This window comes from Hemiscyllium ocellatum, chromosome 36 (assembly GCF_020745735.1).
Source record: "Hemiscyllium ocellatum isolate sHemOce1 chromosome 36, sHemOce1.pat.X.cur, whole genome shotgun sequence".
Classification (NCBI taxonomy): domain Eukaryota; kingdom Metazoa; phylum Chordata; class Chondrichthyes; order Orectolobiformes; family Hemiscylliidae; genus Hemiscyllium; species Hemiscyllium ocellatum.
The window spans coordinates 4258884-4273206 of record NC_083436.1 but is presented as its reverse complement, the minus strand read 5'-3'; positions in this window follow the sequence as shown (position 1 = coordinate 4273206).

The following is a 14323-nucleotide window of genomic DNA, read 5'->3' as shown; positions in this document are numbered from 1 at the left end:
AAAAGGCAACTGGATGGGTTTACGACTGGGAAGGGCTTAGAGAGATATAGGTCAAATGCCAGCAAATGGTATTAGATTTATTTTCGATATCTGGGTGGCATGGATCAGTTAGACTGAAGTGACTGATCTGTGCTGCACTTTGACTTTATGACTCTTTTTTTATAATCTCCTGGTTATAATTTTTTTTTCTTTTTTATCCCCACACTACCACCTAACAATGGTGGTGCTTATATTTTTCCCAGCCCCCATGTTGTGTGTGTGCAGGTGTGAGGCACAATGAAAATCGACAGGTATACAATTCTTTATTCAATTCCCACGATCAGGAAGAAAGGAAATGCTAAGGTGGCCAGTGATAAGCAACACCCTTAATTTATGACTCTATTTGGCAGAATGCCTCATCAACAGAACTTTCCAATAAACACCAAGATATCACTTGGCTGGTGGTGAGTAGGCCGCTACTTGTATGATCCTTCATGTATGTCTGATCTCTTTATGCCACTGGATGCTGCCCTCAAAGTAGCTGTTGGGGGTGCAGGGGCCAGAGACTGTCACACATCTCCTTCTGGAAGGTGCCTTTACAAAGTAAGTCTGGAGAGAGATGCAATGGCTTTTGTTGAGGTTCGTCCCAAGTAACACCGTAATGCAAGACTCGCTCTACTGTCTGTTCCCCAAGATGCACACTGAGACAAACTTTGGCTACACCTGGAGGACCAGCAACTTGGTGAAAGACACTCTTTGGTCTGCCCAAAACCTGTTGGTCTTCCACAGAAAGGAGTTGACCTCGACTGTGTGTTGCAGACTGGCCCATTCCAAGGTCCAGGACTGCACGCTGAGGGATGCACTAAAGCTTGGGGCAGCTGCCACCAAGGCGCAGTGGGGCAAGACCACTGTCTAAGGTCTTTCTGCTGAAGTTAAATGGGGATCTGTTCACTTATCAGACTCCCCAGTGCCTCAAATATATGTAAATTTAATCTTGGACAAGTAAGAAATGTCTTTGGTTTGTTTTGCTGGATGGAGTCAAACTCCAATGTTTGTTTCTCCACATGCTACTGTACAGAATAGAATGGCTTTAGTGGCTCTGTATGTATATAAAAATATTTTATGAATAAAATATATTTTTGAAATTTAAGAAGTGTAATGCCATGATTCTCCTGAGTCTCTGCACCCACTGGAATATGTCAATCACCAACACCATCTTCAGACTGAAGGTTAAATACAAAAACATTTGGGGGGAATCTTTCAGAAGCCTGAACGATGTGGGCTATAAAGAGAAATCTGACAGAATCATGTGAGAAGGCAGGGAGGCCTTTATCGACATTGGGAGTAACTCGTTGCATTTCCCAACAGAGTTCGAGGCCTTGAAACGACAGTGAGATGCCTATTAACAGCGATTATTACTTTAGTCTCAATAGCAACAAATTTCACCTCATTAATATGCAGCTTCCAAATCTACTGTGTGCTGCGAGGCAATTCCTGACATGAAAGTCCGAGTACGTACCTGGTGACTAGCTTGCTGCTAGCACCTCCAAGGCATCACATTGGACACCCAGTAATAATGTCCCCTGGTATCCTCCAAGACACTATCCACATGCACCCACATCTGAAACCTGCCAGGTTTTCAGGACCCTCATGGTAAACATCAGACTAATATGTTTCTATAAATTAAAGTTGCACTGGCAATTAGCATTGTATGCAGGGAATGTGCATCCCAAGGTTAGTCATTTGCTCCTAAGTGCTTACTTGTTTGTTCACAGCATACTTGCCTTGTCTTGTTTGTCCTGCTGGCTGGCAGCCCTCATTCAAAGAAGTGGATATCTTGCCGTACGTGCATTGCAATGTCAATCTCACACCTATACAATGTACTGGGGGAAAGATGGTGGCTCAGTGGCTAACACTGCTGCCTCACAACACCACAGCTCTTGTTCCCAGCCTTAGGTGGCTTTCTGGTGGAGTTTGCATATTCTGCCTGTGTGGGTTTCTGCCAGGTGTTCCAGTTTCCTCACACAGTCCAAACATATGCAGGATAACTGGATTGGCCATGCTGAAATTGCCCAGAGGGACAAGGGATGTGTAGGCTAGGTGGTTTAGTCTGGATACAGTTGAAGGTTTGGTTGGACCACCCCTGGGATGTTTGTACTGAGAAGTCTCAGATATGCTCAGTATGTCCTTGCCATAGGTAAGCACACCATCCCAAGCCATGGGGCTCTGATTTGTTTATTTATTGTCACATGTATTTTGCTACAAAATACAGTGAAAAGTGTTGTATGGTGTCACCACCCTCTTAAAACACAGAAAAATAAACTAAAACATGGAGTATATAGTCAGAAAAATAAAGAAATAAAGTTCAACTGTACAGTCCTTCTTGTTAAGTGCTTCGTCACGGGCCTGGATTGGGCTGCTACCAGTCCCCATGCTGTTTGCTGGAACAAGAGTCTCCATTCTTCACCAACGTCCTGCCTCCACTGATGCTGCCACCACTGTGAGTCCTTTCTGGATCCCGCACCGGCCCAAACCCGACTCTACCGTTTCCGGCAAGAGTCAATCTGGGCTCACATCGCTGATGCAGCCACCACTGATGCTGCTGGTTCTCATACTAGGCCCAAACCCACCTCCACTGCTGCCTCCGTGAGTCTGTGCTGGATGCAGATGCAGGTCAATGCCTGTATCCAGGAAGCCAAACTCGCCTCAGACACTGTCACCACAACTCCACACTGGGCTCACCTTGGTGTCGATTCTGTCACCACCAATGCATTTGCTGCGACTGAGATCTTTACAAGAGATAGGTCAAAAGACAAAAAGCGAGAAAAGAGAGAAAAAGGAAGAAAAGAAAAGCTCAGAAGTCCTGTTCTGCTATCATTAATGAGAAGCGAGGGTTGCAGGCAACTTAAAGGTTGAAGGCCCTGCTGCCTCTGGGGTCTCCTGACAGGAGGCTTCTGAGGAGCTTGTTTCCACCACTGACTGGGTGCCCTCTGTCATGATCAGGCTCCTTGGGAGAACAGGCCACCTGGCCTCTAGTCAAGCTGGTCTACCCAGCTGTCCCCTTATTATTGCTGCTGAGGACCAATGGTTAGGACAAGTGGATGTGGGTCTGTACATTCATTGAGACCTTGAAACTGCTGGATTGCTGGAACTGACTCTCTGTGGCAGCTACAATCTTATCCTCAAAGTCCCTGATTGCTGACACTACCAGAGTCCTTTTCTGCTTGCAGCTGAGCAGAAGCCTGGTCACTGGCCGTCCTCTGATTGCCAGGTACCTGGGCATTTTCTCCTCAGTCAGCAGCAGAGTCATGGCTCATCAGCTTATGTTCCAGATTCAAATCTAGCTAGAGATTCCAAGGAGGTGTGAGTGTCTGAGTTGGTGGGAGGTTCAAGAGGCAAACTTGTCCATGCATTCTCTAAGGCCTCTGACCTCTCCTCCTGAGAAGTGCTGGAGGACCTTTTTGTGGTGTGATCCACTGAGACAGTGGACATTGTCCTTGTATCTGAAGAGAGAAAGTGTCATAGCTGAGGGTTATAAGTGCATGCAATGAATGAAACTGACAGTAGGATTAATTTCAGAATTGCATTGGAATGAGTAATGGTACTTACACACTTGGTAGGACATACATGCGTTGGCGTCCCTGCAGGAGTGGTCCTGGTTTTCTGTGAAGCTTGGGATACTCTCCTTGTGGGGTTTGAGGAGCCTAACATCTGACATCCACAATCTGTCCAGGCCCTTTCTGCTCGATTCAGGTTGTTTTTTTCCTCGAATGAGATAATGGCATGGACTGAGTAAGGTGAAAGTGGGTGGCAGAACTGTGTGGAGTGGTGAAAGCCGGGAAAGGTGTTGAGGCATTTTGTGTTAATGAGTTCACAGTGCAGAAAGCATGTATAGTTTGTAGTGTGGGAGGTTGGGAAGGCCTGGAGTAGGGGTAAGGCAGCAAAGAGAAAGTAGTGGCATTTACTGTGACAGGTTGGAAAAGTTCATTGACTTTCTTGTGGTTCTATTAGGCATTCCTCTGGAAGGTTGAAACTGCACTGACCAGGATGGCATTGTTTGATGGCATAGTCTCCGTAACCAGTCCCAGAGGAAGAGGATTTCTTTCCTTAACACTACCCCCGCAACTAGTAGATACAGGATGTTGGATGGTGATGGCTAGCACAAGGAGACATAGCTTTAAATTGAGGGGTTATAGATATAGGACAGATATCAGAGCTTGTTTCTTTACTCAGGAAGTAGTAGGGGCATGGAATGCCCTGCCTGCAACAATAATAGACTTGCCAAATTTAAGGGCATTCAAATGGTCATTGGATAGGCATATGAACAAGAATGGAATAGTGTAGGTTAGATGGGCTTCAAGTTGGTTTCACAGGCCGGTGCAATATCAGGGGCTGAGGGGCCTGTACTGCGCTGTAATGTTCTACATTCTATGTCACTGTCCACAAAGTGTGGTGTTAATTTTCCCAGGTTTGCTGTATCTGGGGTAAATTCTTGAACCACGCAAGTCAGCTTCAAGATGTCCATTCTCATCTGATGTGCAATTGTGTTTTACAGATGGTGCAGGCATCATGGATGCCAGTTCATTCCAAGTGAGCTGGTGAATGGCTCGTTCTTCTGACTATGGTGAGATAGCAGAATTGGTCAATATCAGATGAGAACATTGGCATCGGGGCATGTAAGGTAATTAATGAAGTGGGTTTGGGTAATCGCATGAAAAACCTTGCTTGGCTTCATTGGAAGAAACCCTCCATGAATCTCAATGAGATTGGCATTTAGCCAAAAGATTCACATCAGATGGACTTTATCATCATCTGGCAGAATAAAAGATGTTATGATCACAATGGTTGTGAGAGGAGCAAATATGCATCAAACATAGCATGCTGCATTCCAGGATTAAATTTAATCTCTCACTGAAAAGAAGATTTCCAAGAAAGTTCGATATGCAGAAACTGGCAACTACTCAGTGCTGCAAACAATTCACGTTCAAACCTGAGGGGCAGCTGGGATCTGAAAATAAAAACCAAGTGATGATCAGTTTAAGTTCTGGAAGCTGGGAATATGGAAAAGAAACCATCAGTTGTGTACATTTAGGTATACAAATATTTATCTACCATGTATTACGTTTTAATTAAGAAGTATAATTTTGAAAACAATGACTTCTCTGAGCACATCACAAAGTGATAGAAGGCCAGCATAAATGGAGCACCACCCTGCATTTCTGGCTGAGCAAACTTGGTGTGGGTGTGGCTTTCTGTAACTGTACACAGACAAGAGCAATGCTGGCACCTGCACCCTATTCTGATTTCCATGCAGATGCTCTAGGATCCTTTCATGTTTCTGCTTCACTGGCCCTGAATGTGGTCAATTAGCAAAGGGGTCAATGTTTGCCGCTGAACCCTGAGAATTTCTGTCAACTTTACCCCCACACTACCACCTCCACTCTGAAACTCCAAAGTAGAAGTCAAAAGCATGAATGAGTTCTTGGTGACAATACATCCTGCATAGTTAGTGGCTGTCTCCTCAATGCCTGATAAAACAAAATATTATCAGTTCTGCCACCTGGACCTTATATGGGTAGTAATTGAAATTGCAAAGATATTCCATTTAGTGTAAGGCTTGGTATAGGCCTCCTGGTCAAGCTCTAGAGATTTAGGACAAAATAAGGTTTTCTCCATCATTTTTGGCATGTGCCTATCATTGGTGTCCAATACTGTTCAGTTTCTTCAATTATTGCAGTGGGTGGTTGAGAGTCATAGGGTCATAGAGATGTACAGACCCTTCAGTCCAACTCATCCATATCGACCAGATATCCCAACCTAATCTAGTTCCATTTGCCAGCACTTGACCCGTATCTAAACCCTTCCTATTCATATACCCATCTAAATGCCTTTTAAATGTTGCAATTTTACCAGCCTCCACCACTTCCTCTGGCAGCTCATTCCATACACTCACCACCCTCTGTGTGAAAAAGTTGCCCCTGAGGTCCCTTTTAAATTTTTTCCCTCTGACCCACACCTATGCCTTCTAGTTCTGGACTCCCTAACCCTAGGGAAAATACCTTGTCTATTTACCCTATCCATGCCCCTCATGATTTTATATTCATCTATAAGGTCAACCCTCAGCCTCCAATGTTCCAGAGAAACCAGCCCCAGCCTATTCAGCCTCTCTCTATACCTCAAATCTTCCAACTCTGGCAACATTCTTGTAAATCTTTTCTGATCCCTTTCAGGTTTCACAACTGCGTTCCGACAGGAAGGAGACCAGAATTGCATGCAATATTCCAATAGTGGCCTGCAACATGACCTCCCAACTCCTGTATTCAATACTCTGACGAATAAAGGAAAGCATACCAAATGCCTTCTGCACTAGCCTATCCACCTGTGACTCCACTTTCAAGGAACCATGAACCTGCATTCCAAGGTCTCTTTGTTCAGCAATACTCCCCAGGACCTTACCATTAAGTGTTTACACCCGGTTCTGATTTGCCTTTCCAAAATGCAGCAGCTCACGTTTATCTAAATTAAACTTCTCAGCCCATTTGCCCACCTGATCATGATCCTTAGTACTCTGAGATAACCTTCATTGCTGTCGACTGCACCTCCAATTTTGGTGTCATCTGCAAACTTACTAATTATACCTCTTATGTTCATATCCAAATCTTTTTATATAAATGATGGAAAGCAGTGGACCCAGCACTGATCATTGTGGCACACCACCGGTCACAGGCCTCCATTCTGAAAGGCAACCCTCCATCACCATCCTCTGTCTTCTATCTTTGAGACAGTTCTGCATCTAAATGGCTAGTTCTCCCTGTATTCCATGAGATCTAACCTTGCTAACTGGTCTACCATGAGGAACAGTGTTGAATGCCTTACTGAAGTCCATTTAAATCATTTCCACTGCTCTGCCCTCATCAATCCTCTTTATTACTTCTTCAAAAATTCAATCAAGTTCATTAGACATGATTTCCCACGCACAAAGCCATGGTGGCTATCCCTAATCAGACCTTGCCTTTCCAAATACATGGAAATCCTGTCCCTCAGGATTCCCTCCAACAACTTGCATGGCTTCTCCTTACCACCTTTGTTAAACAGTGGCATCACATTAGCCAATCTCCAATGTTCTGGCACCTCACCTGCGACTATTGATGATCTCAATATCTCAGCAAGGGGCCCAGCAATCACTTCCCAGCTTGCCACAGAATTCTAGGGTACACCAAATCAAGTCCTGAGGATTTATCCATCTTTATGCATTTTAAAACATCTGTTACATCTGTTCTTCTGTGATATGGTCTTTTTTCAAGATATCACCATCTATCTTTCCATATTGTGTTTGTCCTGCCCCACAGAAAATACTGATGCAAAATTCTCATTAGTACCTCCACAATCTCCAGAACTATGTGCGAGGCTAACGGATTTTCAGTTTCTTGCTTACATAAAGATCTTACAATGTATCGCTCATAAACTGCTCACAGACCACAAACCAACATTGGCACTATGTGGGAATCACGGGCTGATTCTCCAAATGTAAAACACAGGAGAACTGGATACCATACTAATGCAAATTAGCTATCATTATTAATTATGTACACTATGGACAGAGACATGTTTCAGTAGGACTTCACTCGAACCTTCTCCCATCAGGTTCTAGTTCCACGTGCTCTGACATCATCAGTATAATAGCTATTAGCATACAGCTATTCACCACATATGCTGCACATTCAATAGCCTTGTCACCTCAAGTAATAATGAAGGTGAGTAAGTTTCATTTTAATATTAGAAATGAATGTAATTCTAGCATCTTAACCTGAGGAAGGATGCAGGATGGCGAAAATGTAGTTAGCATAGTCTACAGGAGGAACAATTCAAGGTATGCTGTCATATAATGACATCTTTCGGAACGTATCCAGCCAGTCAGCAAGGTTAACTCCTGATTCTCAAAGGTCATCGACAGGATTTTGCAAACGTATATGAGAGATGTTCTCTCCAAATGAGCTTTGGGGAGGGAATCTGCAATTGGATCAGACTGCTCTACACCAACATTGTCAGTGCAGTCTCAATCAATGAGTGGGAATCAGATAGCTTCCCAGTCAGATCTGGAGTCAGGCAGGGCTGCCTTCTCTCTCCTGCCTTGTTTGTGTGCTGCATAGAGCCATTTGCCGAGTCCATCAGGGAGAACACGAGCCTGAGAAGGGTGACTATTCCTGGCAGCTGGGGCCTACAGGCTCAGGTCTCCCTGTACATGGATGACGTCACCGTATTCTGCTCGGATCCGCTGTCCGTGCACAGACTCATTTACATATGTGACCAGTTCGAACTGGCCTCGGAAGCCAAGGTCAACCGAGGCAAGAGCGAGGCCATGCTCTTCGGGAACTGGGCCGACCAATCCTCGATCCCCTTCACCGTCCGGACTGACCACCTGAAGGTGCTGGGTATTTCGTTCAGAGGGGCTGGGGTGTGCACCAAGTCTTTGGAGGAGCGTATCAGAAAAGTGAGGCAGAAACTGGGCAGATGGAAGCAATGGTCACTCTCCATTGCGAGTAATAACCTGGCGAGAGGCACTGTCAGTGTTGTTATATGTGGCACAGGTCTGGCCTATTACCAGAACCTGTGCCGTTGCAGTCATCCGGGCCATCTTCTACTTTATGTGAACATCAAAGATGGACCAGGTCCGAAGGGACACAACGTATAAAGATCTGGGCAATGGGGGAAAAAATACACCCAATGCCACCCTCACCCTGATGGCCACCTTTGTGTGTGGCTTCGTCAAGTTGTGCGTGGATCACCGGTACGCAAACACCAAGTGTCACTACATACTGAGGTTCTACCTGTCCCCTGTGTTGTGAAGGATGGGCCTGGCCTCGCTGCCGTGGAACGCTCCAAGTAGTTGGACTGTTCCGTATCAGCTGTCCTTCATGGAGAAATTTATGAAGAAAAACACCTTTGACCACAAGTCCATCAGGAAGTGGTCAGCATGTAGTGTTCTTCAGACCTTTTGGGAAAAGGAGAGGATGGATCCTGTTGAGCAGTTCCCTGGGCAGACTGCCAAAGTCATTTGGCAGAATGCCTCATCGCCAGAACTTTCCAACAAGCACCAAGACATGGCTTGGCTAGTGGTGAGAAGGGCTCTGCCTGTGAGATCCTTTATGCACACCCAGACTCTTTGCCGCACCGCACGCTGCCCTCAAAGCAGCTGTGGAGGGGACGAGACTGTCACACACCTCCTTCTGGAGTGTGCCTATGCAAAGGAAGTCTGGAGATGAATGCAGTGGCGTTTGTCGAGGTTCATTCCCGAGCAGCTCTGTGACGCGGGACTCTGTGCTCTCCGGTCTGTTCCCCAGGAAGCACACCGAGAACATCAATGTGCCTGGAGGATCATCAACTCAGTGAAGGACGCTGTCTGGGTGGCCCGAAACCAGTTGATCTTCCAGCTGAAGGAGTTGACCCCGACTGACCTGGCACATTCCAATGTCCAGGACTCCGTGCTGAGGGACACGCTGAAGCTTGAGGCAGATGCCGCCAAGACGCAGTGGGGAAAGACCACCGTGTAACATCTGCCTGCCTAAGAAGGACAAGGGGCCCTCTCAGTAATTGGGCTCTGCTGACGCCTCAGCAGAATATCTGGATAGTCAATGTACAGATTTGTACAAACGAATGATTGATTCTGATCTCTATATGTAAAGAAATGGAATGTATACTTATGTTTGGCATCACCAATTGTATAGATATCAAAATAATTTTATGAATAAAGTATATTTTTGAAATTTAAAAAAAATCCAGCACTGTGCTACATTTGACACCTGGAATAGAGGTTACCTGTTTCAATGCTGCAACCTTTCCTGACATGTGGCGGCACGGTGGCACAGTGGGGGGCGGCACGGTGGCACAGTAGGGGCGGCACGGTGGCACAGTGGTTAGCACTGCTGCCTCACAGCGCCAGGGACCTGGGTTCGATTCCCGCCTCAGGCGACTGACTGTGTGGAGTTTGCACATTCTCCCCGTGTCTGCGTGGGTTTCCTCCGGGTGCTCCGGTTTCCTCCCACAGTCCAAAGATGTGCGGGTCAGGTGAATTGGCCATGCTAAATTGCCCGTAGTGTTAGGTAAGGGGTATATGTAGGGTTATAGGTGGGTTGCGCTTCGGCGGGTCGGTGTGGACTTGTTGGGCCGAAGGGCCTGTTTCCACACTGTAAGTAATCTAATCTACTCGTAATCAGGTAATCAGGGTACTCAGCCTATCCAACAAGTTAAATTCTGTGCTGGAACCTTTTGAAAAAATGAAGTTTCCCTAGGGAGTTAAAACAGTGTTAGTGTGACTCCAGGCTTAGATTTTAGTTAGGAGATTAAGCATCCAATATTGGGTATGTTCACAGGTCCTACCTTTCTCTGCCATCTGAAATCAATTGCAATGGGGGTGGAGGAGCAGTGAGGGAGTAGATGGAAGCACTAACTTCTGATATGCCACTAGGTTTCAGTCACTGGAAAAATTCCAGTATGAGCTCAGAATTGGCCCTTTAACTGACAACCTACTCCTTGTGTGTGGGCAGTTGGAACAATCGCTACCCCAAACTTACTTCCTTCAAAATGAGTTGGCAGCAGTTGGATACATGTTGGTAGATTGGCACACTGCTCTCTAGTACCAGTTTTCTGGCCTTCCTACCTCAGGTTCTGCCTCCAATGGCAATTGAAAAATATGTCCTGAGGATTCTAGAATTAACCAAAGTTAAAATTCCAGCCCCAAATACTGGTTTTGGAGTATTTTCAATAGTTCTCAAAGAATAAACAAAGCAAACACTCTAGCTTTATTGTAATTTAATTATAATTATGAGAAAACTCCCTGACACTTGCTTAAATCCACTCACTGTGGATCGGAAATAAAAAATGGAAAGTGCTTTCTTTAGCACTTTGCTTTTATTTCTAAACATTCTTTCCTGGGTGGACTTACACACGCAGAGTCACAGATGTTTGTCAAACCTTACCTGACCTTACAGACTGTCCCAGTCAGCCCTTAATGGGGTTTATTTTAACATACCCTGGGATACTTAAAAAAAAAGCACTCCTCCTGTCACTCCCACAAGTTGGGAGATCAGGGTCAGTGTGATAGATTATTTTCAATGAGTATCCTGCTGAATTTCTGCGATTGCCTGCCTAATTGGAATTTTATTATGTAAGTTACATGCTGCTGTCAATGACAAAACAATCTCCAGCTGCCAAAATGGTCAAAGACTGCTATCTGGAACCTTGGAAAAGAAATGCAACAAGTTTGTATTCCTGGAGCAACATGCTGCTTAAAATAGTCAAAATGTGCTCCTATTCAGGAAAAACAAATGTCAAAATAAAATCATGTTTTACATAATAAATTTCAGTCATCATTAATGTATGCTCAATTGTTGTGGAAAGCTATCCACTTAATGGAACAATGTTGACTGTAGTAACTATTGTATTTACCGAATAAAGGTAAAGAATGAGGGCAGAGGAGGGGCTGACTCTACATGTGCCTTAATCTGACAGCAAATCATGAAAGTTATTGATGATTTGTCCAATAATCAGCCATTTCACAGGTAAGTGGGAATATGTCTAAGACATCAGTGCACTTGTTGCCTCAATAAAAATAAAACTTCTGAAGAACGTTTTTAGCAACATTTTGCTTTAATGATCTTGCAAACCACTGAAGATAAATAAGGGGTAAAATTGTCATAGTCCCAGAGGACCATTCTCTCATTGGAGAGATAACTGATGCTGGTTTAATCTGAGGGTCACAACAGCTCAGGTGAGAGGTGAGGTTGAGAAGGCATGAATTTCATAGTGACATCAGACACTACCGGAATTGAACCTGCAACTATTCATATCACTCTGCATTGCAAAGCAGCCAAATGAGCTAAGCAACCCCCTGCCCCCCAACCCAGTGTAAGTAGAGAGAACTTGTATCATGCCATCTTCATTTATTTTTACTTGAATCTGCATCAGTGTTCTGCAAACTATGGCAGTAAAACAATCTTACACCTTTTTCAGACATCAGTTGGTTTTTTTGAGCGTCAATGAGAAGGCTGTAATGTTTCCCATCTGCTGGGTTTCAACTTCTTATTGCTTGTTTGTCAGGGAGTAGATAACCACTTGTTTCATTTCTTTCCCAAGATTCCAGATAGCAGTCTTTGATAATATGGCATGTAGAGGATGCTTGGTCATTGACAGCAACACATAACTTTTCTAATAAAGAATAATAATGAGCAGTAACAGCAGTTTTATTGTTTGCAACATATACTTGTTATATTTGGGCAGCACAGTGGCATTGTAGCCTCAAAGTGCCAGGAACCTGGATTCGATTCCTGCCTCGGCCAATTGTCTGTGTGGAGTTTGCACATTTTCCCAGTGTTCTTTCCCATGGGCTTCTTCTAGGTGCTCTGGTTTCCATCCATAATCCAAAAGATGTGCAGATCAGGTGAACTGGCCATGCTAAATCGCCCATAGTGTTAGATGCATTAGTCAAGGGTAGGAGAATGGGTCTGGGTGGGATACTCTTTGAAGGGTCGGTTTCCATATTGTAGAGAATCTAATCTAATCTACATATATGTCTATGAAAGCCTTGCAACTCAACCAGAATGCAACTCTTATTATGATCTTCCTATGTTGCAGATGTTAGACAGCTTTCCTTAACCCGATAGGATTTAATTAGAAACAGAAAATGAATTAGTGGTACCAATGGATTTAAAGTTGAGAAAGGGGCTTATATTCCACCTTCTTATTAGGTTAGCAGTTAGAATTTTCCAGGCTGCCTATTCTCAACAACTGTTACAAACTGACCATTTGACTCTAAAATCTGTTCAACTGAAGAACACCTATATGAAATTGCAAGAGACTTATTTTTAATGTGCCCATGTAAAGTCCCAAATAATGGCACAGGAACATCACTGTAGTTCTAGTTTAGTCGATGGAATAGAAAACAGCAAGACGAAAGACCAGGAGAAAAACAAAGCACGGCTTCCAGTTTGCATGATTTTTCACTGCTGCCTATCAGTGTCAGCAGAATCTAAAGAAAGGAAACTTTGAATTTATAAAGCGCTCTTCATGACCACGTGTCAGCTCAAAGCCTTTTATAGCCTATGAATTACCTTTCTAGATGAGTCATTGCAGCAGCCAGTTTACACACAGTCAGCTCTCACAAACAACATTATAATCCGTTTTCTGTCTTGACTGAAAGAAAACTATCTGTGTTTTGATACAGAGTAATGCTAACAGTGTGGTTTCAATGGCTGCACTGCCAGGTTACCATGAAGGTCCCACCTTCTCATATTTACCCCTTGTGCTGACTCTTAGATTAAACTCACCACCAGTTATCACTCTCTAATGAGACAACACTCCCAAGGATCTCTGGGACTGTGGCATAATTATTGGACAATATTCATTGTTTTTTCTTGAAGATGAAATTATTCTGTTAATTTTTCAACTGCCTTTACAGACTTTTAGCCTCAACCTAGCTAAGATCAAGTTAATGATCTAGGAGTTAATAACTGAATAATACCTGATCTCATTTGTTACATGAATGTTGGCATACAATATCCTGATGAAGGGCTCTGGCCCGAAACGTCAAATTTCCTATTCCTTGGATGCTGCCTAACCTGCTGTGCTTTAACCAGCAACACATTTTCAGCATACAATATCACAGGCAAGCTTTCATCATAATTGTTGACTTCTCATTGCCAGCAACAACATACAATAAGGTAGCTGATTATACAAAACTACCTGAATAAGTCTGGTTTATCAACCAATTCATTAATGACAGTGAATTTACTGGGAAACAAAAACTTTGTTTATCATGATATTTACCTTTTGGGAAGGTAAAGGTAATTATCATATGAGGAATTTGAAGTAAATATTGCTAAAAGAAGAGAAATATTAATTTATCATGATCTATTACTTACACCTGCAGAGAGCATCATAGAACAAAAACTGTGGAGTTTTTCTAGGTAAATGTTATTTTACAATAGTCAGCAAATACAACTATAATGCCAATTCCTTCAAAGAATCTCCCAAGGAATTCAGTGCGAAATATGGAATTTAATTGGTTTAATGAACAGAAAGTATTTATTACATTGATTATACTTAAGCATTGGTTCTTGCATTATTATGTCCCATGGATCACCTGGAGCATTGTGCACTCCCAAGCATACCTGTGACTGGAACTGCACACTACACACATTTCCTCAGTCAATTAAAGTAACACTACTTTTGTTTTCAGATGTACATAAAATATACATAATAAGTAGATTCTGGCATCATATAGGAACTAAGAACATTAAAACTAGAATTTGAGATCATTCACTTCATTTACATCTTCATGTTAGCTATA